Consider the following 26,155-nt stretch of genomic DNA (forward strand, 5'->3'; position numbering starts at 1 on the left):
TTTCAAGAGGAAGATCAACTTTCAGGGACTGAGGGGGTTTCTCAGTTGTGAATGTTAGCTGTGTAAGCATGAAGACTTGAGTGAGAGTGTCTACACATGCATATAATCCCAGTGATGAGGAAGCAGACAGAGGTAGCCCTGGGCATCTGTTCTAGTGAGAGAGACTGTCTCAAAAGATAAAGTGGACAAATGACCAAGGAACGACATCTGACATCACTCTCTAGCCTCCACATATACATATGTGCCTGGATACCTAAACACATGGGAACATGCATGTGTACATGTGCATATACATATTCATACAGGTAGATTATAGATAGGTAGATAGATAGATAGATAGATAGATAGATAGATGATAGGTGATAGACAGATGATAGATGATAGAGAGCTAATAGGTAAATGATAAATAGATGATTGATAGATAGATAGATAGATAATAGATGGGTGATAGATAAATGATAAATAGATGATAGATAGATAGATAGATAGATAGATGATAGGTGATAGACAGATGATAGAGAAATAATAGGTAAATGATAAATAGATTATAGATAGATAGATGATAGGTGATAGACAGATGATAGATGATAGAGAGCTAATAGGTAAATGATAAATAGATTATAGATAGATAGATAGATAGATAGATAGATAATAGATGGGTGATAGATAAATGATAAATAGATTATAGATAGAAGACAGGAATTTCAACATATCTCCTTCGGCATCTTTTCTTGATATCCATCTATTCTGTAGCCAGCCAGGTGGTGAGAAAGGGAAAAACAGGATGATGGAATTTGTCCCCCCCCCCCTCCAAAAGAGCTCTTCCCAGGGTGATATTGTCAAGGGGTTGGACTTTTGCATTCAGTGCATTAGCAGCTGCGATAGTTCTATGGTTAAACTATACAGGTGCACATGAGTTATGGCAGTCACAACTTGGTGGTAGGATACCAATGGCCTGGGATGTAGGTAAAAGTTTTAAGACATAAGGAACCCAACACACTTGGGAAACTGTGACCTTGAGTAATATTGATTAGATGGGTAATGCCTGAGGACCATAGTCAGGCCCTTTTTCTTGTGGATGGCAGCTCTCGCTCCTTCCCCTCATCTTCCTTGGGTCTTTCTGATCTCTCTGGTCTCTGGGCTACTCCCTATTATACTAGCTGTGATGGTTTGTATATTCTTGGACCAGGGAGTGGCACCATTTGGAGGTGTGGCCTTGTTGGAATAGGGGTGACCAGGTTGGAGTAGGCGTGTCACTGTGGGTGTGGGCTTAAGACTCTCACCCCAGTTGCCTGGAAGCCAGTCTTCCACTAGCAGTCTTTGGATAAAGATGTAGAACTCTCAGCTCTGCCTGCACCATGCCTGCCTGGATACTGCCATGCTCCCACCTTGGTGGTGATGGACTGAACCTCTGAACCTGTAAGCCAGCCGCAATTAAATGTTGTTTTTATAAGACTTGCATTGGTCATGGTGTCTGTTCACAGCAGTAAAACCCTAAGTAAGTCAGAAGTTGTTACCAGGGCCTGGGGTATTGCTGTGATAGGCCTGACCATGCTTTTATTTGAAAAAAAAAAATGTGGATTTTTGGACATGGATTTGGAACTCAGTGGAATGCTTTAAATGGGGCTTAATTGGTCATCCTAGTAGGAATATGGAAGACTTTGTTGCTGGAAGTAATTTGAACTGTGTTGACTTGGCCTAAGAGATTTCAAAGAAGAATTTCAGTATGTGGCATAAAGACTGTTTTTGTGGTATTTTGGAGAAGAATGTGGCTACTTTTTGCCCTTGTCTGAAAAGTCTGCCTGAGGCTAAGATGAAGAGACTTGGATTAATTGCATTAATTGCATTGACAAAGGAAGTTTCAAAAATGCCCAGCAGAGACTTTGTTCTCTGGTTAAGTCTCACAAAGAGAAGTTTGAACAAGCATACCAAACTTAGAAAGGCAAAATATTAAATATATGGTTCAAGTATTAAAGGCATACCAGAAAGTGAAGTGGAACAAAATCCTGTGTTCTAGGAAATAACAGATTAAGGGAGTAGGACCTTGGGACAAGATCCTAGCCAGCTGAATTTAGATCCAGGCATGGTGGTACACACCTTTAATCCCATGAGACTAGCATTCAAGATCAATCTACAGAGCAAGAACCAGGATAGCCAAGCTTAGTCAGTGAAGGATTTGGAAAACATAAAGCCAGTGATAATGTAATAGTACAAGGGGATCATGTTCTAGTTCCTGTAAGCAGCAGAACTCGGCAGCTTCAGCCATGTTGCTCTGGCTCTAGAGTTAAGAATGGAAGAAACTACTGAGACAATTGATGCTGATTAGTTGGAGCTAAGACATTAGCAATGATTAAGAAGAGACCAGCATCACTGTGTTGAAATCTGGGAGTTGTTTTCTGGGAGCATAAAGAAGCTGTGTTCCAGAGATAGCCAAGGTTGTACCTCGTGCTACAGCTGGAGATGGTAATGTGTAAGAGTCACCCAGGTGGTACTGGTTTTGAAGGCGTGAAGGTGTCATGAAGAACAGCTGAGGCTTGGCACTGTGAGAGGTCATGGAAAGCCATTGGAGAATGTGTAGCCTCAGCTGTAGTTGATGGCCCAGGACTGAAGGGGTTAGGCAAAGGATTTGATGCTTGGCACCATGAAGAGAGCCTATGAGAGGCTATTGGTGAAGCCTAGTTAGAGTGGAACACCCTAGTGTATCGGAGATGTCAGTACCATGGGATGATCACCGAGAACAGCAGCTGTAGTGGAGTGGATCAACCTGAGCTTAGAGTGCTACAGAGGGCAGAGCTGGAGATGTGAAGCCAGCAGCCCTTAGGAGGAGTCCAAAAGATCAAGTGGAATCCCAGACACTGAAACAAGAAGCTGTAACATTGAAATTGCCTTGGAGACTCAAAGATGCCAGAGCCATGGAATACATGCTGAGGAAAGCTGCTAACAGGGAGTGGAACTAGCCCAGGAGAAAGCAGTTTGTCGCAGTCTACAAAGATGAAAAGGGAATGGAGATCTGAAGACCTCTTTGACATCAGGAATGGAGATGCAGAGTTTGTAGTTTGCCCTGCTGGTTTCCTACCTTGCTTTGAAGATTACAGTCAATTAGTTGGATGAATCTCAGAAGAGCCCTTGAACTTTGGACTTTTAACATTGTTGAGACTGCTATAGACTATGAGGACTTTGAAAGTTGGACTGAATGCATTTGCATTATGCTATGTTTAAGTATGGCCCCATAGTCTCATGTTTTTGAACAAGTCTATGAGAGCCAGGGAGTGGAATGTAATGGTTTATATATTCTTGGACCAGGGAGTGGCACCATTTGAAGGTGTGACCTTGTTGGAATAGGGGTGACCTGGTTGGAGTAGGTGTGTCACTGTGGGTGTGAGCTTAAGACTCTCACCCTAGTTGCCTGGAAGTCAGTCTTCCACTAGCAGCCTTTGGATAAAGATGTAGAACTCTCAGCTCTGCCTGCACCATGCCTGCCTGGATACTGCCATGCTCCCATCTTGGTTATGATGGACTGAACCTCTGAACCTGTAAGCCAGCTGCAATTAAATGTTGTTTTTATAAGACTTGCGTTGGTCATGGTATCTGTTCATAGCAGGAAAACCCTAACTATGACACTAGCTGCACTCCCACCTCAGGGTCTTCACACCATCTTTTCCCGTTGCCTGGAATGACATTGCTATGGATATATTCCTGAGACTTACCCCCACCTCCCCCATGCCTTTGCTGAAACATCATTTTCTGAGTCGGGCATGTTCTGAACACTTGGTTAAGATGCAGAACCTTTTTGATCCCCAACTCCAGAAATCAAGATCACCTTTCTCTGCCCCTTTTTGCTTTCCCCACAGCACTTGCTTCTTATTTGGCTCTTCTTCCTCTTTCTCCTCTTCAGTCAGAGTCTTTCAATGAATCATAGGTGAATCTTGAACTCATGTTCTTCTTACCTCGGGCCCCAGCATCCTAGATTACATCACTACTCCTGGAACACAGACCATCCTCTAACAGTAATGCTGTTTGACTTCTTATTAAGACTAGATCCTCAGTAAACGTTTGTTGAGTAGGTGAATTAACAAATGGCTGGACTTTGATGATTGCCAAGAAGAAAGGTATAAGTTCTTTGCAGTGGGTGAAGGAGTTGAAGGAAGTTGACCATAGAGGAGTTACATAATTATACTTGGTTCAGAAAGGTTTTTTTCAGTGGGAAGACAAGTAAGGATCAGAAAGGCACAATCCAGATGAGGAATGGGAAGGAGGCTCTGGGGTTGAGATGGGAGTGAGAAGCTAGCAACAGTAGCCCAATGAGGATTAAATAGATCTGACTCTGGCCTGGTAGAGGGCTCAGCAGTTTAAAGCACATATTTCTCTTGTAGAGGTTCTATATTAGGCAGCTCACAACAACCTATATTTCCAGATTTAAGGGATCTGATTCCATCTTCTTGTTCCTGACCATTCAGGTGCACAACACACACACACACACACACACACACACACACACACATATGGGCACACACACAGACACACACACACACTTAGCCACACAAATACACACACACACACACACACACACACACATATGGGCACACACACAGACACACACATGAACACTTAAAAAAGGAAAAGGCTGGAGAGAAAGCTTAATTGTTAAGAGCATTTGCTACCACTGCAGAGGACCTGGGTTCAGTTCCCCGGCAAATAGACAATGGTTCACAATATTTGTAACTCCAGTTTCAAGAGATCCAGTTCCTACTTCTTGCCTCTCTGGAAATCAGGCATGCACAGACATACATGTAGGCAAAACACCCAAACACATAGACAAAAATCGGTTAAAAATAAAAACCAACTCCTTAAAGAGGTGACACAAGTCTTGAAGCTCAGGCTCCCAGGGTTTGGTCGAATCAGGTGGATAGCTGTGAGTTTGTGAACAACCTGATCTTGCAAGGAAGACTTGGCTCTCTGGGCTACTCAGCAAACAAGAAGTGGGGGTCAGAAGAAAAGGTTGTGGAGTCAGTTCTCTGCATCTACCTTTATTGATTCCAGGGATCAAACTGAGGTAGTCAGGCCTCCAATACTGGAGTTTGGTGGTGGGGGTGGGGGTGCGGGCAAGTACCTTTACATTGCTGAGTAGTCTTGTTGGTCCTCTAAAGTAGTTTTAAATCCAGTCATATTGAAGGTAACTATTAACCACCATACTAGGGAAAACTTTGTGGGATCAGAAGCCTCATCCGAAGAAAGGAAATTAACTCCCTAGAGGTCAACTAGCCAACTCCCTAGAGGTCTGAATGAGAATGGTAGAATCCCAGGACTGAGGTCTGAGACAACTATGGGGCATTTTGTAGATGAAAGGGGGGAATATTAAGTCATGAAATTGCAAACCTCACAGTTAATAATGTTCAGGCCAAGCACAAGTTATTTTTTATGACACCTTGTGGTGTGTGGTGCTCCCTGTGCCAAGCAGACTCAACTCAAAGAAATAACATGAAAGCCTATTGCCTTAGCCCTCAGCTCCCCAAGATGGTCCTTGGGGTAGGGGTCCTGTGTAACCAACCACACAGACTCCAGCAGCTGGATGAGAAGCAGAAGCAGAAGCAGAAGCAGAAGCAGAAGCAGAAGCAGAAGCAGAAGCAGAAGCAGAAGCAGAAGCAGAAGCAGAAGCAGAAGCAGAAGCAGATTCGTTTATTGTAATAGTGGGGAGGGCTTAATACTCTCTGCCCACATCCCCTAGGTCAGTAACTGCTCTTCTCACACAGCTGACACCAGCTGATTGGCTATCCTGGTTCTCTGTCTTTGTTCTTCTCTGGGTGTCAGGCAGGTTCTGGGGTTAGCAAATGCAGAACCTTGAGCTGCGCATGCGTGGACCATTGTAGCCAACTAGTCAGAACATCATTATGCCTATAAAAGCCATTCCCAGTTAGTCTCAGTCAGCAGACTTCAGTTAGCTATGTGTCGGTCAGTTTTCTATCACTATAACAAATAGCTGAGGCAATGAACTTGTAAAGATCAAAGGTTTCCTGGGAGTCATCTACACATCTGGCTTATATAATTGGTTTGCTCCCTCTTCCAAAGAGATTTCTGACCCCTGAGGGGAGGAGTTTAGCATAGACATCCATTTAGGGCTGAGTGCTCCAAAGTCTCCCACTGTCCGCACACTGTTCAGTTGTGGATCTCCGTTAATCATCATCTACTGTAAGAAGCTTCCCTAATGAGGGGTGATCCATTCGCTGACCTGTGGATATAGCATTAGGAGTCATCTTGGTTATTTTGTTGCTATTCTGTTTAACTGAATAATAGTTGTAGGTTTCCCCCTAGAGCACATGACCTATCCAGTCTCAGGTTCTTAGTGTCCTTAACAGTGTGGGTTTCATCCCAGATGTAGCTGGGCAACGTAAAATGGACCCCAAGCTTTGGGCATGTTTTTGTTTGTTTGTTTGTTTGTTTGCTTTTGGTCATTTTGGATTTTGTTTTGTTTTGTTGTTTATTTATGGTTATTTTTTCAAAAGAACATGAAGTTGAGTTTGTAGCAAGATGGGAAGAATATGAGATGACTTAGGGAAAACAAAAGCATTTGATCAAAATATATCATGAGAAATCTAAAAAAAATTTTCCAAAAGTGTAATAAAATTAATAAAGTGAACTGGTTTATGTAGCGAGTCCTCATACATGCTCAATGGGTTCTGTTTTCACAATGTGGCAGAAAATGTTCAGCACAAGAACAATCGGCCTATTCCTAGGAAATAAAGAGAGGAAGAGGGAAGTTGGGGTCCCTTAGTATCCCTTAAGGCTACACCTTGCCTAGTATTATTCCTTCAGAGCACACCTCACACTAGCCTCATCTCTTAAAGGTTCTTCTACCTTAAAACAGCAGCATTCCAGGGACCAGGCCCTAAATGCTCTGCCCTTTGGTAGTGGCTCTTATGGTAGCCATGCTCACTACAACCAGGTCATAGGGACTCGTCCCTGTGAGGCAGTGGGGCCATTTTAAAATACCAAGAAAGAACATGAACATGCCCATTTTCTGCCCTTTTTTGTATGTTTGTTTTTGTGTCTTTATGGTCATAGAATAAGGGTAAAGATTAGGTGTCTTTGCATGAACTTGCAAGGCTAGACTGCATTACTGGTAGATGGAGTTATGGGGAGTATTAGAAGTATTCATCCAATATAGTTAGGATGGATGTCCATTTGAATTACTGGATGGGTGAATTAAAGGAAGGGAGTCATGTACAACCCCATGTTTTACTTACTGAACTTGTAGTAAGTTCATGGGAAGGAAGACAGCAATTGGGAAGTAGAAGGTAATGAAAGGGGAGGGAAGAAACCAATATTAGAAGGAGCTGGCCAAAAGACAGAGGAGGGGGCATTCGCTTTCAGGTTTTTGGTAGGGGGACTCTGAACATACTCACATGGATCTTTGGGGAGAGGAAGCCTGACAATTCAGAACGCATATGTAACAACTGAGGTGCTGGCACCATTCTCGAGGGATACATGGGTCTAGAGGAGAATGCAGAGCTGACTCATCTTCCTCTGAAGCAAAGAGAGATCTGGAGGCTTCTAAATGTGCCAGTAATGAATTTGAACACTGAGAGTTTACACCCAAATCTTTGCTCATCACTTTGCAAATGGAATGCAAGGCCCTCTTCTGTGAAGCCATGAGAGATGGTGGACCCGGGGTCTTACAGAGCAGCATAGTGGATCTATCAAGAGCAACTGAGGAGGTATGCTTGGGTAAGGAGATGTGCCAGTGTCACAGCCAGGACAGGGAATAGCTGCATCATCGTTTTCTTTACCATGGGGTAGAGGCTAGTGAGGCAGGAACAGTGGCAGGTGGTTTGGGGCTGCCTAAGCAGTGTGAAGGAGAGGCTGTAGAGCAAAATCCTAGAGACCGATTAAAGTAATGGATGACGATTGTGGAATGAAGGGAGGATTAATCTGGGAACTGATGTGTTAGAACAGCTCAAAGGAATGGACATCATGATAAAGTCAAATCAAAGATGCCACATGATTAAGGGGGCTGTGAAGAAATAGGGCTGTAGGCAGAAGTTGGATTTATGACTTTAAAAGCCAGAAGCTGCTTCTTAGGTGATTACATGTCTCAGAGCACTGGAAGGAGAGGAGGGGCGATACAAATAGCCACTACCATGATGCGAAGCACAAAGCTAATTGTTTTACACATCCTCTCCTTGAATCTCATAACATTTCCTGGTGTGTGTGTGTGTGCACACACATGTGCACACACACGCATGCTCATGCATGTGGAGACCAAAGGACAACCTTCTCTGTCACTCAGTTCTCTAGTTCTCTTAGGACAGAATCTCACACTTATTTCCTCTTGCAAATTGGATTGAGCCAGGTCTGAAATAGTCAGTGACATCTTACAATCCCAGGAGAAGAGATAAAATTTCTCATGCCAGAGAAGTTTCTGGAAGTTGCAGGATGATTTTTCGGTAACATTGCCCATCTCAGAATTTCTGCACCTGGTATCAGGTCTCTGGGGCTGGCAAGCCTTTGACCAAGTGGGGGGTGAATGTTATGCTTTGGTTTTTCTGTTTTTGTTTTTTCCTGTAGTGAGAAATTTGGGTTCTTTTTTAAAAAAATACACAGAAATATTAAAAGAATATGTTTTCTTCTTTATCTCAGGTGTGGGATATGGGGCTGCTTCAGATTGTCCACAGCAGCTGACTATGATTTACCTCATGCTCTAGCAAGGGCCTGATTTTGCCAACTGCAGGTAGTTTCTGTGACTGTGTGATGCTTAGAATTCTGGGGGCTTTTTAGAGGGTTATGTAAATGCTAGAGCCCTCTAGGTTGGCTGTTGATTCGTTGCTGTTGGCTGTTCTTAGTTGTTGTTGGTCATGGCTTGTTGAGCAGTCATGTACAAAGAAGAAACAAATTAGATATCCTGACGGCAAAAGATAAATCAAGGAATTCCACCCCGAGCATCAGGGAGAAGCTTTATGATGATGTCACCCCATTTCCTTTCTATCCTTTTTTGCTCTCCTATCTAGTATTAGGGGGTTGGAAGAGTGGAAGCAAAGGCCTGGAGGAAGGTATGAAAAAATAACTCGCAAAGTAGCAAACACCAAGCTACAGTTTCCATTCAGATAGTGCACTATGTGGCACCATGTGGCCTTTCTTCTCAAATACTATGCCATTTATCTGGACACTGGAAGCTTTTCAATTGTGCAGAAAAAAACAAAAAGTGTCCAGTGAGGCCACCTGGCATTAACATCTTGTCTCCAAATCTTTATGACAAAAATCTCACAGAGTTCTTCTCTAGTACAATGGCATAGTGCAGGAGGGAACACCATGCAAAATGCAAGGAGCTAGAACAGGAGAGATAGCTCAGAAGCAAAGTGTTCCCTGTGCAAGCATGAAGTTCGAAGTTTGATGCTTAGAACGTGTGTGTGTGTGCGCACACACACACACACACACACACACACACACACACTCACATACCACCACCACCATCACCACCACCACAACAACAAAAAACCAAAACCTGGCTATGGTGGCTAGTACTTGTTATCCTAGTGTTGAGAACTGCAGAAACTGCAGACAGATGGATCCCGGTTACATACTGAACCCTGTCTCACAGAACAAGGTAGATAATGCCTGAGGAAAACCTAAGGTGGTCTTTTTGCCTATGCACATGTGAATGTGAAAGCATACCACACACACACACACACACACACACACACACACAAACACACACACACCCCAACATGCATACATACATACACAATGAAAAGAGCTCTGTCAATACTGCTTGCAAGTTTATTTCTATCCTTCTTCAATTTATAAGCCATAACCTACTCTCTGATGATAGGCTTCAAGAATAAGTGTAATAGATGTTTATTTGTTATTAAAACACCATTAATATTTCAGGCCCTGAATAGAGAGTCAGATGGAAAATTACTCAGTGTTTACGCACTCACCCTCTGCTTTGAAGAGGAGCATTTGTATGGTTGGTATGAAGTTTTAGAATCCATTCCCAGTGTTATATTTTTTTCTTTAGTTTTCTGAAAAAAGAAAATCAATGCACTATCCTTTTCACTTTAGTGTTGATTCAGTGAATGAAGTACACAATATTATCAGTGTTCGTCTAGGAACCACATCTGATCTCTCAGATTGCATAGGCCGGGAATGGTGAGAAAGCTGACCTGACTCTAGGGACAGAACTCAGAACTACCCAGTATGCTCTTCTCTTTTGCCTTTGCCTTGCTAACAGCCATACCCATTTTAGATACCAAGTCCTTACCTAGTTTTGTTTTGCTCAAAATCTGTTTGGCTTCTGTCTTAGTCACTGCTCTACTGCTGTGGAGAGACACCATGGCCAAGACAACTCTTATAAGAGGAAACATTTAATTGAGGTCTTGCTTACAGTTTCTGAGACTTAACCCAGTACTGTCATGGCAGAGAGAAGGGCAGCAGGCTGGCATGATGCTAGAGAAGTCACTAAGAGGGACATCCTGATCCATAAGTAGAGAGGGAGAGGGGAGGGGAGGAGAGAGAGAAAGGCAACAAAGGGGAGAGGGAGAGAGGGGGAGGGAAGGGGGAGGAGGAGGGAGAGGGAAGGAGAGGGGGAGAGAGAGAGAGAGAGGGAGGAGGGAGAGGGGGAGGGAGAGGGAGAGGGAGAGAAGACCTGGGCCTGGCATGGGCTTTTGAAACCTCAAGTCCCCAGTGACACACTTCGTCCAACGAGGCCACACCTCCTAATTCACCTGAGCAATTTCACTCCCTGGTGACTAGCACTCAAGTATCTGAGCTTCTGGGAGCCATTCTTATTCAAACCACCAGAGCTCCCCAGTGTCAACCATATTCCCCAGAGTCTGGAATGTGCACTGACTCATTGCATTGTTCTTCCAGTCTCTCCCACTCAGGATCTGGGTTCAGGTGTTGGTTTATTGTGTACTCACGCTCATCTTGCAAACCAGACTTGTCAAGATTAGCTCTCCGAGGAGGTCCACCTCCAACCGAGTGCCACCATCATGAATTCCCATGATGTATCTCCACAAGAATCTCTTACCTTCTAAATGATGCTTAGTGCTAGCTTGCTTTCTGCTGTTATCTGTCTTAAGTGGAGCAGAGAAGAGGACCGTGTGTCTTTGGTAGGGTTGCATAGCTCATGGCCAGCTGGAGAATCCCTACAAGAAAGGTTGCTTTGTAATCTAACATCTCCTTGTGAAGAGAAATCACCCTCCTATGAATACACCTGTTTGCTCTGTGCAGATCTTATCTGTTCTGTAGCCTGCAAGCAAACTGGGGTACCTCTCACTGTGAAATTGCATTGCTTTTATTATAGCATGCCCAGGGAAAGTTCCCTCAATAAAGTTTTCCAAGTCCTTAATGCACCTAAAGGTTTTTGCAGCCATTGCGAATCTATACTGGGTCTGTCAGCTTTTTAAAATTAAATTTCTTTCTTTAATTATTCACTTTACATTCCACTTACTGTTCCCTCCAGGTTATCTCCTCCCACAATCTTCCACCATACCCCTTCCCCTTCCTCCTCTGACCAAGTGGGCACCCCCCCCCCCCAGGCATCCCAACTTGAGATGCATTCTATGGACAAACACCAATCCCTAACACTGTTAATGATACTCTGTTATACGTACAGACAGGAGCTGAGAGGCTCCACCAAATAGCTGACTCAGGCAGATACAGACACTCACAGTCAAACAGTGGATGAAGATTGGGCACTCTTTTTTTTTGCTCTTCAAGGCATTTTTTTTATTACGTATTTTCCTCAATTACATTTCCAATGCTATCCCAAAAGCCCCCCCCCCACTCCCCTACCCACCCATTCCCATTTTTTGGCCCTGGCGTTCCCCTGTACTGGGGCATATAAAGTTTGCCTGTCCAATGGGCCTCTCTTTCCAGTGATGGCCAACTAGGCCATCTTTTGATACATATGCAGCTAGAGTCAAGAGCTCCGGGGTACTGGTTCGTTCATAATATTGCACCTACAGGGTTGCAGATCTCTTTAGCTCCTTGGATACTTTCTCTAGCTCCTCCATTGGGGGCCCTGTGATCCATCCAATAGTTGACTGTGAGCATCCACTTCTGTGTTTGCTAGGCCCCGGCCTAGTCTCACAAGAGACAGCTATATCACGCTCTTTGCAACAAACGCTTGCTAGTGTATGCAATGGTGTCATCGTTTGGAGGCTAATTATGGGATGGATCCCTGGATATGGCAGTCTCTAGATGGTCCATCCTTTTGTCTCAGCTCCAAACTTTGTCTCTGTAACTCCTATGGAAGAATAGGAGGAAGGATTGCAGAACCTAAGGGGATAGTAACTCTATAGGAAGACCAACAGAGTCAACTAACCTGAACCCTTGGGGTTCTCACAGTCAGAACCACCAACCAAAGAACATACACTGGCTAGACCTAGGCATCCCCACAAATATGTAGCAGGTGTGCAGCTGAGTCTGTCATTTTTATTCATGGGTCGGGGGGTGAATCCCTGAACTAAATGATTGATGACCTGTGGATTCTGTGATCATTCTTGCACACACAGGTGAGTCCAGCAGGCTTCAGTGGGCAATTTCAAACTCATGATCACAAGTAGGTACTGATTAAACTTAATGGATTACAGAGAGAGAGAGAGAGAGAGAGAGAGAGAGAGAGAGAGAGAGAGAGAGAGAGAATAGAAAGTTGAAAGTTGCAGGGAGGAATAGGGGTTGTCAGGGAAGAGAGGAGAGGTAGAGGGTGAGATCGACCAGAATGCATTATTCGTATCTGAACAAATTTAATAACAGCTATTTAAGAATCAGCAGAAAAGAGAAAATGGCTCTATGTGTTCTTGTGGGATTCTCAAAGCTTAGAACCATAAAGCATGAAATGTTGCAAATGTTGTGAGTATCGTAGTCCTTCCTAGAGCAGATGAAACCATCACATCATGAATGCAGTGGTCAAAGGATATTTTAGAATCATATACATCACACACACACACACACACACACACACACACACACACACACACCGAGAGAGAGAGAGAGAGAGAGAGAGAGAGAGAGAGAGAGAGAGAGAGGGAGAGGGAGAGAGAGAGAACAAGCTACTTGAGTTAGGTGACTTAAAATGACACATATTTATTGCCTTACCCTTTGTATGCCCAGTGTAGTGGAGGTTTCACTGGGATAATACCAAGTTATGATCAGGACTGTGTTCTCTTCAGGGGTCCTAGGAGAGAAAGCATTTACTGTTATAGCTTTCTGAGGCTGCACACAATCCTGAGCTATGGCCTGAACCCCATCCTCAAAGGCAGCGAAGCTGTAGCTCTTTGGCCTTTTGTTTTGTTTTGTTTTGTTTTGTTTTGTTTTCTCTCTCATCTAAGAAAGTTCTTCCCAGAGAGCTCTGCCTTATGCCTTGTCCTGCACAAACATCATGACCAAGAAGCAAGTTGGGGAGGAAAGGGTTTATTCAGCTTACACTTCCACACTGCTGTTCATCACCAAAGGAAGTCAGGACTGGAACTCAAACAGGTCAGGGAGCAGGAGCTGATGCAGAGGCCATGGAGGGATGTTCTTTACTGGCTTGCCTCTCCTGGCTTGCTCAGCCTGCTCTCTTATATGACCCAAGACTGCCAGCCCAGAGATGGTTCCACCCACAAGGGGCCTTTCCCCCTTGATCACTACTTGAGAAGATGTCTTATAGCTGTATCTCATGGAGGCATTTCCTCAACTGAAGCTCCTTTCTCTGTGGTAACTCCAGCTGTGTCAAGTTGACACAAAACTAGCCAGTACATGCCTCTTGCTTCTACCTTTAATGGCTTCTCTGATGACCTGGGTCCTTCTGAATACTCCAGGATAATCTATCTGCTTGATTGACTAGCATTGTTAACTCACTTGTAATCTTCCATTTGTGTGTGTGTAGGCCAGAGATCCATGCCCAGTCTCTTCCTTGATTGTTCTTTACCTTACTGTTTGAGACAGAAACTCTTATTGAACCTGGAATTCAGTATTTTGGCCAGACTGACTGGCCAGTGAGCACACAGAACTTGCCTGTCACTACCTTCTCAGCAACGGTTAGAGTTGTACAACACTGTGTATGGCTTTTTGTGTTGGTGCTGGAGATAGGAACTCAGGTTTTCGTGTCTGCATAGCAAGCAATGAGCCATGTCCCTAGTCCTATATCTGCAATCTTATTTTATCTACTTTCCTATATAACTGAATATATCCCAGACTCCAAGGAATGTGATATAGGTACCTTTGGAGGAGTCATTATGCCTACTACAGATACAAAAAGACAGTGACCTCAAAATCCACTTTTATCTCATCTGGAATGTAAGCATTTTATACATGAGTTTTGCATGCTGAAATACCATCTAATGAGAGAATTCAGGTCATGGCCATAATAGAATTCCTGATAAATACATCATCCTATGTTGCAGTAACTCTCCAACCCAAATATGCCCCACAATGAAAACAGAACTCAATTAATATGAATACAAGGTGTGCACCTAGATTGGGCAGATCTATCACTACACTACCATCCTCCCCATCTATGAGACCCCTTAGAACTTGCAGTTTCTCCAGGCTACATGCTTCTGCTCCATTTTCCTTCCACCTCCTCCTCCATCGTCCTCTCTCTCCCACTCCTCCTCCTTCTCTCTCTCCACTTTCAGTTCCACCTTTCCTTTATCTGCCCAATCACTGGCTCCAGCCTTTATTTTACAAATTTAGACGGGAAGAAGGTATACAGGAAATCACCTGAGTGCTGACTCATTCCTTGTTTTCAACCCCTCCCAGGAGAAGGGAATTAGCATCAAATTACAAATAACCCCAGAGCTATATGCAACAATCCTACTGTCAATGAACGGCTGAAAAAGTTAGATGCCTGCTACATACATAGAGATCCTGCAACATCTAGTCCTCTATGGAAGGAAAAGATCCAAAGACACAAGGTGCTGTTGAAGAACCTTCAGAGAGAATTTAGAAGAAGACATTGGTCATTGACAAGTGAGGACATTTATGGCAGAGAATGTGCAAAATGTAGAGATATAGAGCAGCATAACATGTTCCAGAAACAGCCAGATAGAGCTCTCCTATGTAGGAGCCTACTGGCATCTGGACTTTAAAATGACTGTAGATGGGGGAAACTTTGTCCCCAGGGTACTTCTGCTGGCACGATTTTTCAAACCAGAAGGCACACACAGATTTTCTTGAAGATATTTACGCCTGACGTGAAAACTAATTTGCTTTGGGCAAGAGATATGCTTATGTGTACAAGCAAAGGATAACACAGAATCTGTTAGCAGCAAGTCAATCAAAGCCAGAGTTATCTGGAGAAAGGCAACTTGTGTTCCAGGATACAACACCATGGTTTGTGCCAAATTCTGAAGCAAATGTCTTGCTAAGTCCACAGAGACAGAATCTATAAACATTATATGGCTAAGGTTTTAACAATCAGAGTAATCAAATGAAATTCTAAGCTTAGGGGTGAGAATCAGATGGTGGTTTGATGTTTTTGGATAATATGTGGTGGGGGAAGAGCTAAGTGAAGCTGACAAGAAGCAGGTAGATAAATTGAACCCCTCAAAATCTATATGTTGAAATCCCAATTCACAGCCTCTCGGGATGTAATTGTACTTAAAATAGACCTTTGGAAAAAAGTCACTAGAGCAAAACATGGAATGAGGGAATGAGTGAGCACTAATCCAGTATGACTGGTGCTCCCACAGGAAGAGGAGGCTAGGACACAGGCACATACAGAAGGCACACTGTGCAAAGACAGAGAATGCATGGCCATTGACAAGTCAAGAGGGGGTATTCTCAGAGTAAGTCACTCCCCTTTCTTTATCTCTGAGTTTTGTTTTCCATAACTGTGTATAACTAAATGTTTGTTGTTTGAGACACCCACCCTTGGTGCTTTGTTATAGCATCTCTTGCAAATGAATGCATTTATGTGTGTGTTGAGGGGCAGAGGAGTTCTACAAAACCATAACAATTATTGAATGTTATGTACTGAGTGCTCTGGGAGCCTGCTTGAAATACTTGTTGACATAACCTTCTGAAGGCTTTGTTCCTTTGGCCAAATCTGATCAGACCTGTCAGGTTCCGCAACATGTGGCTGACATCTTGGTTTAGACTTGATGATGCTCAACATCTCTTTAACCCATTTCCCTTCAAATATTTTCCCACATTCTGTCCACTGTCTTATGGTCTGTGCCTGGAAAACACAGCCTGCAACACTTTATAAAGAAGTTGGGGTTTTATCAGCCAGAGCCTGGAGTCTAGTGAAACAGTGCATTTGTACTTGGCATTCTTTGTAGTTGGGCTGGTTTAAAGGGTAAGCTCAAGAGGATCACATGGATACATGTAGGTTAGTTAAATACCAGGACAGGAAGTGAAAGGAGAGGAGACAGTGACCAGGCTGTTAGTGGTAGATCACAGAGCTTCTTTAGCTCCTCTATCTCCCCCACCAGAGCTCAGAACCATCCCAGAATAAGGAATGCATGGTCCTGACTTGACTTGACATCCCCTTCTTTAAAACACAAATTAAAAAACTTTTGGAGGAACCTCATGCCAGATCTATTTTTGAATATTCAAGAGCCAATTAAGACCACCACAGGTGAATACAACACCAGGCGCTTGATGCTTCAGTACACTCTACACAAATCTACAGAGAGATCAGAGAATAGCATGTGCCCTTTGTCCCCATGCTGTTCAGGTGTCTTCTGACTGGATGCAAGCCACACAGTAGCCCTGACTGTGCCCTTCCCCCCACACCATGACAAGGTAGCCCCTAAGCACCAGCTTGTACCTTCCTGTTTCATGACTTAATTTAACTTTGTTATCACTCAAACTCTTTTCTGCATGCACTGTTCCAAAATCCAGCCCTGACGGCCTCTCCAATGCTGGGTTAGATAGATTTTTTCCCTGTGTGTATTTTATCATATTTTTATGTTTTACAACCAGACCATAAATTCCAGGATGCAGAAACTATATTTTCTTCATGAGATGGGGCATAAAATATCCCCACTTTATTTTTCCTCATTCAAGGTTCTGATCATTAAAGAATATATACACAAAGAAGATATTTCTGCATGAAGATCCCTTCAGCTGCTTTAATGATGCTATAAAATGCCCAAGCCATCAAACCTGGACTGTGGTAACTGTGTGTGGTTTGTATCTGAGCTGGACGGGTATCTTTTCTAGTTATTCTACATTTCCACCTCGATATGCAAATGAGAGAAAAATTATAAGCTATGCATCATGGTTTGCAGAATGGACTCCGAACTTCTATAGCCATTCAAACTTGCGAAACAGAGAAGCCAGCTTGCCTATGTTAACCACTCCAGTCACTGGAGGGTAAAGAGGAGAATGAAAGGGCAGAGTGGAGCTGAAAAGGTTGAGCAGGCATCTTCCCTAGTAGGGCTGTGATGGAGAAGCAGGGATGGAAAGGAGGATGTAGGACATAAGGACCTGGAGGCTAAAGAGAAGCAGGAAATTCTTCTTGACAGTAGTATCTCTGCTTTCAAGGAAAATGTCACACATGGAATTTAGACTAGCCAAGTAGAGAGATTTTGTAATATCTTTGTAAGAGCATAACACACACACACACACACACACACACACACACACACACACACACACACGAGAGAAAGAGAGAGAGAGAGAGAGAGAGAGAGAGAGAGAGAGAGAGAGAGAGGGAGAGAGAGAAAGAGAGGAGAAAGAACAGCAGTTCCCTCCATGGCACCTCCCTATATGAAGAAGTAAATGGGAATAAGGCAAAATTCCCATTTTCATAATAAAGTGGAATATGGATATGGGCTGCCATCTATGCCTCCTGGTCCTTGTGTCCCCAGTAACTAACAGATTGTCCCAAAGCAAGTGCTTGCCAGTGCCTATGGACAGAATAGGCAAGTGGAGAAACAAATGGACAAAAAGTGGCACCAGCTAACAGATTTGCATTTCTCCCAGGTGCTAATTGATATTTTAGGATTATTACATTCATACATTGTTCTCAGCCTCACACACTTGCCACTGCAAGCCCCCCCCCCCTAGACTCTCTTACAACTTTTCTTTCAGGTACACCTGCCATGAATGTGTATCCTGTCCAAGATGAGTTACTACCAGGGAGGTGATGGGGTGAACAGTAGCTTGACCTGGGATCCAAAGACTTCTAGTCATCTTGATGGAGTGTTCTCTGTTTGGGGGCAATTACTCTTGCATCTGACAAAAGTTGACACAGTAGGAAACTTGCATGCATGAGGAGTATGTACGTCAATGGCAAGTGGGTGAGCTAATTGGCTCCCCCTTTGCTTCATTTACTTATGGTGGAATGCAAGTAGGATGAATGCTTGGGTTCATGGCTGGATGATAAGTTGTGTTTCTCAGATGCATAGATGGGGGCTCAAATTCCAACCCTAATCTCAGTAGATAACCAGACAAAGAAGTGGAGGTCAAGACTCCACTGACAGAGTTCATTCAATTAGACAAGGATTAACAAGGGGCTCAAGTGGAGGATATCATCCTGAGTGAGGTAACCCAATGACAAAAGAACATGCATGATTTGCACTCACTGATAAGTGGATATTAGCCCAGAAACTCGGAATACCCAAGATACAATTCACTGACAACATGAAGCTCAAAAAGAAGGAAGACCAAAGTGTGAATGCTTCACTTCTTCTTAGAAGGGGAAACAAAATACCCATGGAAGGAGTCACAGAGACAAAGTATGGAGCAGAGACTGAAGAAATGACCATCCAGAGACCATTCCACCTAGGGGTCCATCCCATATACAGTCACCAAACCCAGACACTGCTGTGGATGCCCACAAATGCTTGCTGACAGGAGCCTGATATAGCTGTCTCCTGAGAGGCCCTTCCAGTGCCTGACAAGTACAGAAGTGGATGCTCACATCAATTGGACTCCCTAATGAAGGAGCTAGAGAAAGGACCCAAGGACCTGGACGGGTTTGCAGCCCCATAGGAGGAATAACAACATGAACTAACCAGTACCCCCATAGCTCCCAGGGACTAAACCACCAACCAAAGAGTACACATGGTGGGACTCACGGCTCCAGCTGCATATGTAGCAGAGGATGGACTAGTCGGTCATCAATGGGAAGAGAGGCTCTTGGTCCTGTGAAGACTCTATGCCCCAGTGTAGGGGAATGCCAGGGCCAGAAAGCAGGAGTGGGTGGGTTGGTGAGCAGGGGGAGGGGGAGAAGGGATAGGGGGTTTTCAGAGGGGAAACCAGGAAAGGGGATAACATTTGAAATGAAATAAGGAAAATGTCTAATAAAAACAAACAAATAACAAAACAAAAGCAAAAAAAAAAAAAAAAAAAAAAAGGGCTCCTGGAAAGCAAAGCCACTTTTCTGAATCTGCAGTATTCAGCAAGCACACTTGTTCTTTATTCTTGATTGGGTGACTTTGGTGTGAAGTCACATTGTCACCCTGCATGAGGAGGAGAAGCTCTTTACTATGGTGTGGACGATGGTAGAATATACTGCTCAAGTTTCCCTTCAATGTGGACCTGGTTTTTTTTTTTTTCCAGATGTGGCAAGCAGCACTGTGCTGAGACATTTTAGAGACTCCAGCCAGTTTAAGGTTAGCTGAAAGGCAGCTTGTTAAGCTTCTTTCCTTCTCCCTTCTTATAACTTAAATCTGAAGACACTCGGGCACCCCACATGCTAAACACATCGTTGCCTGTAACCTTCCCTTTGTACAAAGTGTTCTAACCTGGCATGAGAAGAGCCTGGAGTGAGTTTAGGCCGTGTAGGGGTTGATAGGTCTGGGTATAGAGTAGGAAAGATAGAGCCTGCTTTGATGATGCTGATGATGCTGATGATTCTCATTTTGGTGATGTTCTAAAGGAATGCTCTCATGTAGAATAGATGACGGCTATCTCAAAGCATCTGGCTCATGTTATCCAAAGTGACCAGCCAAAATCTGGCCACTCAGAGGGAGGGTTTTGTTTGTTTGTTTGTTTGTTTGTTTGTTTTTAACCAACTGCCCATCTGGATGCTTCCTGGACAATATTTGTAAATTTTAAGTATATAAATTGTCAGATTGCCACCCACTTCCAGGGCCCTAGAATGGATTTGAGCCAAGCCCCATCTGGAGAGAAGGGAGCTAAACTACAGACTTTGTCTGGTTGTCCTGAGTAAATTCTTTCCTTCAAGTCTATAAATCTGAAAACAAAACAAAACAAAACAAAACAAAAATAAAAACAAAAGGACAGGCTTTCTACTTCTCAGACTTAACATAGGAACTGGGGTGGGGGTTGGGGGTGGAGGAGAGACACAGCCCTCACCAGAACAAAACCTAGAAAATTCACAGCTTCACCTGTCTTCTCTCTATTATGTGCCGCTCGTGGGTCCTCACTCCACCCCTCACACATCAATTTCTTACAACTCCTTCGAGCATCCATCACCCGTGTGCCATGCACTGTGCTAAGCAGTGCAGAAAAGCACAGTCTTACTTTTGGGTATCTCTGAGTTTCGTGGGAAGCAGGCACAAAGTAATAGAAATGACAAGGCATTGGGTTCCACTGGCTTTTCTGAAAGGGCTAAAGAAGGCTATTGGCAGAGAGGTGGTACAGTTCCAAGTAAGGAGTTTATGTGACACATATTCAAGGAAAGGTTACAGACTTCCACAGTTTTGTTCACCAGACAGAGAAGCCAAGCTGTGACCCATTGATCTCGGTTCCCCAATATACTATGGATTCGCATGAGCCTTAGGGACCATGCTAACTCAGCATCTGTAGTGGCCGAAGCCAGATCAGAGAGCCCTCCCTCTCTGAACACAAGGTGCATGTGGGGAACTTAAAGATCCCGATGAGATTGTAGGCTAGAGTCGAAAAATAAGACTGATCCCTCTGGCATATCCCTTGTTATTGAGGAGTGTACCACCAGTGCTGTCTAGTTGCTGGCTCCTATATGGTTAGTGAGGTAAGCCAGAATTCCTGATGCTCAAGGTTTGTATTAACTGAAATTGGCAATCAATAAAATCTACAGTCAACAGGTTCTGGTCAATATAAAGTCTCATGAAGTTGACCAACCTTATTTTAGTAAGAGTGATCCATCACTTTAAGTAAATCATAATTGGCCCCAGAAGTAAAAAAAAAAAAAAAAAAAAAAAACTGATATGTTAGTGGAGAGTCAGGCTGCCTGAGGAGGGTGTATGCCATGCACATGGCACCACACACTCATTTGCACCATTGATGCCACTGTATACACAGAATGGAGACCCCCACCCCCGGACAGGAGCCCTCAGCCACAAAGCTGTCACCTAGCCGCATTTATAGGTATCATTGCAATGGAAGATGTATTAAGTATAAATACATTTAGCATACCAGAACACAAGTGCTGATCAGAAACGTCACTAAATACAGTGTGTTTTTGTCCTCCCATTGGCCTCAGTGTTACCGTTAGCATCCACGGCCACACGAAATGCAAATGGAGATGTAAAATGAAGTTTGAAAATCCGAGTTCCTCAAACTTCTTAGTTCTCATGCCAACGGTGCACTTCTGAAGTTCCTTGGAGTCTGAATGCTTGGAAAACATCTTGTTTTTAGCTCTTCCATGAAGCCCTCAAACACATGGCTGACACTTTGTACTTTAGAGAGGAGAAGGTCCTTCATTGAAAGAATGCAACTTTGGCGAGACATCTTGTTATGGGCAGCCGAGCAGCTGAAAAGCATCTGTGTTCTTCCTCCAGGTGATACCTGCCTTCTGTGTGTGCGTGTTATGGGGTGGGAGAGAGGGTCTCCCCTATAATAGAGCTTTTCCTTTTCTGCTGGTTTAAGGTCTTGGCCTGAAAACTAACTCAAACCTTTCCCCCTCCTACCCTACTGCCTTTTCTTCCCCTCCCATCTATTTTGTCCAATAAAAATTTGTTTTGCATCATGAAATAGTATTCCAACCATGGACAAATGGTAACACCATTCTCACCCCACGTGCATGGCACAATAGTGTTATGCAGGACTGTAGTTTGATGACCAGTCCTCTATTATACCCGTTGTCATGAATTCTGGGTCCAGGTCACTTGAGCTTGAATTGATCCTGCTATTTCTAGCTGCATGAGCCTGTGCAAGTCATTATTTTTGTGCCTCAGTTTCCCTGTGTATGTGAAATTAGGAAACAGTGACAATCTGATTTTGGTGGGTAGGGCATTTGATTAGTGAAGGGTGTTTAATCAATTCTTAACAAGTGTTAACCGATCGGATTCTAGTTGCTATCACAATCATAGGTACGCTCCACTGTGACAGCTCTCAACATGTGCCAGTACCTTAAAGATTGAGCACATGCTCAATGGTGGCTTAAGGACGTGGCTAGACCAAATTTCATGCTGCCTATGGTCCTGCCCATCCCCAACCTGCTTAAAGTGACTTGTATCCTTTGGTCTTTCAAAACCTAAACCCTTTCCTCCTCATAAAACATTCTCTCTATTGAAACCTCCCCTGAATATTGTTAGAGACATGCAAATTTCCAGACTCCCTGGACTCATATCAGTCTCAAAATCTGACATTCTTCCATCTCCCTCTTCCCTGGCCTATGTGAACTCTTCAAGTGGTCTGTCATGATACATCTAAGCTTTCTTGCTCCTTTCTTCCTCATTCACTCACTTGAAAGTAAGTTTCCCCTTTCATGCCTCTGACTCCTTTTCCTCTGCTTCAGTCTGTTATTAGTCTTGTGTCTGAATTTCAAGAATGACCTTCATGTGGGTGGTCTCCACATCTCCTTACTGGCCCTGATCTTTGAAAAACTAGGTCTCACAGCCTTCTGAGCACCCCGACATGAATGCCTTAAAATCACTAGTACAGTGGGTGAAGTAAAACTCTTGATATTCTGTCATGAATATTGTTTTTCAGAATCTGGAAAACTCCAGCTTCTTCAGGAAATGACATCAAAGGACTAGTCTGGCTTTTGAAGGAGTACAGACTGACATCAATCACTAGAATACTGACTCCCTTCTAAGCCTGACCATGGAAGTGGCTGACGACCAGAAGGGCGTTGGGTAGAAACACTAAGGACCCATTCCTTTTCTGTTCTGCTAGATCCAGAAGCAAGCTTCATGCACTGAATCTGTGGCACATGCCTCAGTTTTACTATCAAATTCTTCCATCCTAGGTAGCATATTGATAACTCTCCTGGAAGGAATCAGGCCCATCATTGGGAAGGGTGTAATAGTTTGGAAACTGTGACAGACTTCTGGGCAAGAAAGTCTCAGTTTCCCTATTTCCTTTAATTCCATGGCTGTCCTTTCTAGATACTTTGAAATAACACACTTTCAATTTCTCTTTCTGTCCATCAGTTGCTTTTATGTTATATTCTTTCTAACTTGGCAATACATGTACTCTTCTTTCCACATTCACTTTCCTATTTTCCTCCTCGAAAACTTTTAATTCTATTGGAACTTGAGCTCAGGGCCTCACATATGCCTGCCAACTACTGTATATCCCCAGCACTCTTCACTTTTTATTTAGACACGAGGTCTTACTAAGTTGTCAGTGCTAGCTTTGAACTCACTGTAGTCTAGAGAGACCTTGAACTTGGGTCCCTCCTGTCTCAGTCTCCCAGGCATCTGAGAGTATCAGCCAGTATACCAGGCCAGGCTTCCTTTCTAAGATTATACTCAACTTTTTATAACTCACTTTAAAGAGGATTCTGGGATTATCTACCTCTAACACATATTCATGTGTGAGTCAACCTCTCTCTCTATATATATTTCTCTTCCCCCACCCCCCAGAAACTGCTCAAAGCCTTCTTTGATATCTTATTATCTATTAAAAAAAAGTCTGTCCTTCAAAATCTCTGTTTAACCCCTTTAGCTGGGCTTGTTCCTAAGTAATTCTTTTTGTTGCTATGATAGGTTTTTTTTCTCTCAATTTCCTTTCCAGACAATTAATAATTGGCATATAGAAACAACTGATTTTTAAAGTTGATTTTATATTCTCTAATTTACTAAGATTGTTTGTTAAATGTAACAGATTTTTTTAAAAAAAAGAGCCTTTAAGGTTTTAAACACACATGATCTCTTTACCTATAAATGAAGATAATTTTTATCCTATGTAAATTCTTAGAGTATCCAGAAATATTTAAATAAAAATGCCAATATATGATGAAAAAAATTAGACACAAAGTACCCCAAAGCAGTAAACAAACAAACAAAACAATAGTCTCTGCTACCTAGAGACAATTGTTAAAATACCCATATACTATTGGAAAAAGTCTACAGGTTCAAAGCAATCTCTGTGAGATCCCTAAGATTTCCTATTTCTTTGTGCAGAAATAGGAAACAATATGAAACCACAAAAGACCTGAGTAGCTGAAGCAATTTAAATAAAGAAAACAAAACTAGGAGCATCCTTTCTGATTTTAAAACAGACCACAAAGCTACAGTGTGCAAAACAGGGTGGCACTGGCATCACAATTGACTCTTTAAACAGAATTGATACCGTTACTTTTCAGATATGTGGTCAGTTAATTTTCACAGGAGAAAGCATAATCTTTCTAAGTGAAGAACTTGATACCTATAGGCAAAAGAGTGCAACTGGACTCTTATTTCACATCACAGAGAGAAGTCAAAATAAAAACGGGTGAAAACTTAAAACTCAGAACCAGGGGCGAGGGAGATGACTCAGTGGGTAAAGGTGCTGGCTGCACAAGCTTGTGGACCTGAGTTTGAATCATCAGCACCCACAGAGAAGATTGGGCAGAGCTGAGCATGCTTCTCCTCCAGTGTTGAGGGGGTGAGACCCTGGGATCTGACTGGTCAGACAGCCTAGCTCAAATAGTGAGCTTTTGTTCCAGTTCAGGAAGAGACTTTATCTCAAGGGAATGATATTGAAAATAATGGAGGAAGAAACCTGATGTTCCTCCTCTGGCCTCTGTGTGCACAGGCCTGTAATAAACCCACACATACTTGCATGCATGCCATCTGAAATACAAGAGAGAGAGAGAGAGAGAGAGAGAGAGAGAGAGAGAGAGAGAGAGAGAGAGAGAAAACCATAAGCCTTTAGAATAAGACAGAGAAAAATCCCCTAATTCATTTCAGCAATGATTTCTTGAATATGACATACAAATCACACAGATGATTAGAATCAGAGCCAAGTGAAAGCACACCCCTTTAAAGTCACAGGGCCCCCAATTGAGGAGTTAGAGAAAGTACCCAAGGAGCTAAAGGGATCGGCAACCCTGTAGGTGGAACAACAATATGAACTAACCAGTACCCCCTGGAGCTCTTGACTCTAGCTGCATATGTATCAGAAGATGGCCTAGTCAGCTATCAGTGGAAAGAGAGGCCCATCTGTCTTGCAAACTTTATATGCCTAAATACAGGGGAACGCCAAAGCCAAGAAGTGGGAGAGGGGGGAAGGCATGGGGGACTTTTGGGATAGCATTGGAAATGTAAATGAAGAAAATACCTAATTTTAAAAAAGGAAAAAAAATAAGATATAGTCATGTTGAACTTGAGAAAAAAAAAATGATACTTAACTAATTGCCAATGGCTACATGGAAATGTAACCAGGCAAAGTATCAAGATTAAAAATGTACCTAGCAAAATAAAATAAAATAAAATAAAATAAAATAAAATAAAATAAAATAAAGTCTTCAGCACAGCAAGGGAAATGGCCAGCAGAATGAAGAGGTAACCTATGGGCTTGCAGAAAATATTTTCAAGTTTGCATCTCATAGGTCTTAATTTCAGAAATGTATAAGGAAGAAACCCCTACAATCCAATTTCTAAAAGTTTAAAACAAATGGACAAAGGACTCAGGCATTTCTTCAATTGAGACATAAAAATGGACAATATGTATATCTAAAAGGTTTAACATTATCACTCATCAGGTAAAGGAAAATCAAAATATCAGCTGGGAACAAATGGCATCAAAAGGAGAAAGTCTAAGTGAGAATATGGTTTTAAAAAGGATGGGGTTCTTTTATAAAATGTGGGTGTGAATGTAAATTAGGAATGTGTATATACATATATATATATATATATATATATATATATATATATATGGTATGGAGGTTCTTCAAAACATTAAGACTAGAATGCCACATAACCCATAATCCTACTTCTGGGTCTACATCCAAAGGATGCAAGTATGACACACTGAAGGCATTATCTGTACTTTTGTATTCACTTCAGCAATATTCATGGCAGCCAACTTCTAAAATCAACCTGTGCCCATCAGATAAGGTGGG

At 42.9% G+C, this 26,155-nt stretch overlaps 1 long non-coding RNA gene across 2 annotated transcripts in view; it reads right to left on the minus strand.

Annotated features, from left to right (window-relative positions):
* Gm35998 overlaps positions 1 to 26,155 on the minus strand; it is a 57,950-nt gene that overhangs the window by 14,997 nt on the left and 16,798 nt on the right. For both annotated transcript variants that reach the window (XR_001778524.2, XR_001778525.2), the window contains exons 5-6: positions 13,096 to 13,174; positions 11,024 to 11,141 (exon numbers count right to left, since the gene is read on the minus strand). This is a non-coding gene — a long non-coding RNA (predicted gene, 35998). The remainder of the gene's footprint in view (positions 1 to 11,023; positions 11,142 to 13,095; positions 13,175 to 26,155) is intronic.

Source organism: Mus musculus, chromosome 8 (assembly GCF_000001635.26).
Source record: "Mus musculus strain C57BL/6J chromosome 8, GRCm38.p6 C57BL/6J".
Taxonomy (NCBI): domain Eukaryota; kingdom Metazoa; phylum Chordata; class Mammalia; order Rodentia; family Muridae; genus Mus; species Mus musculus.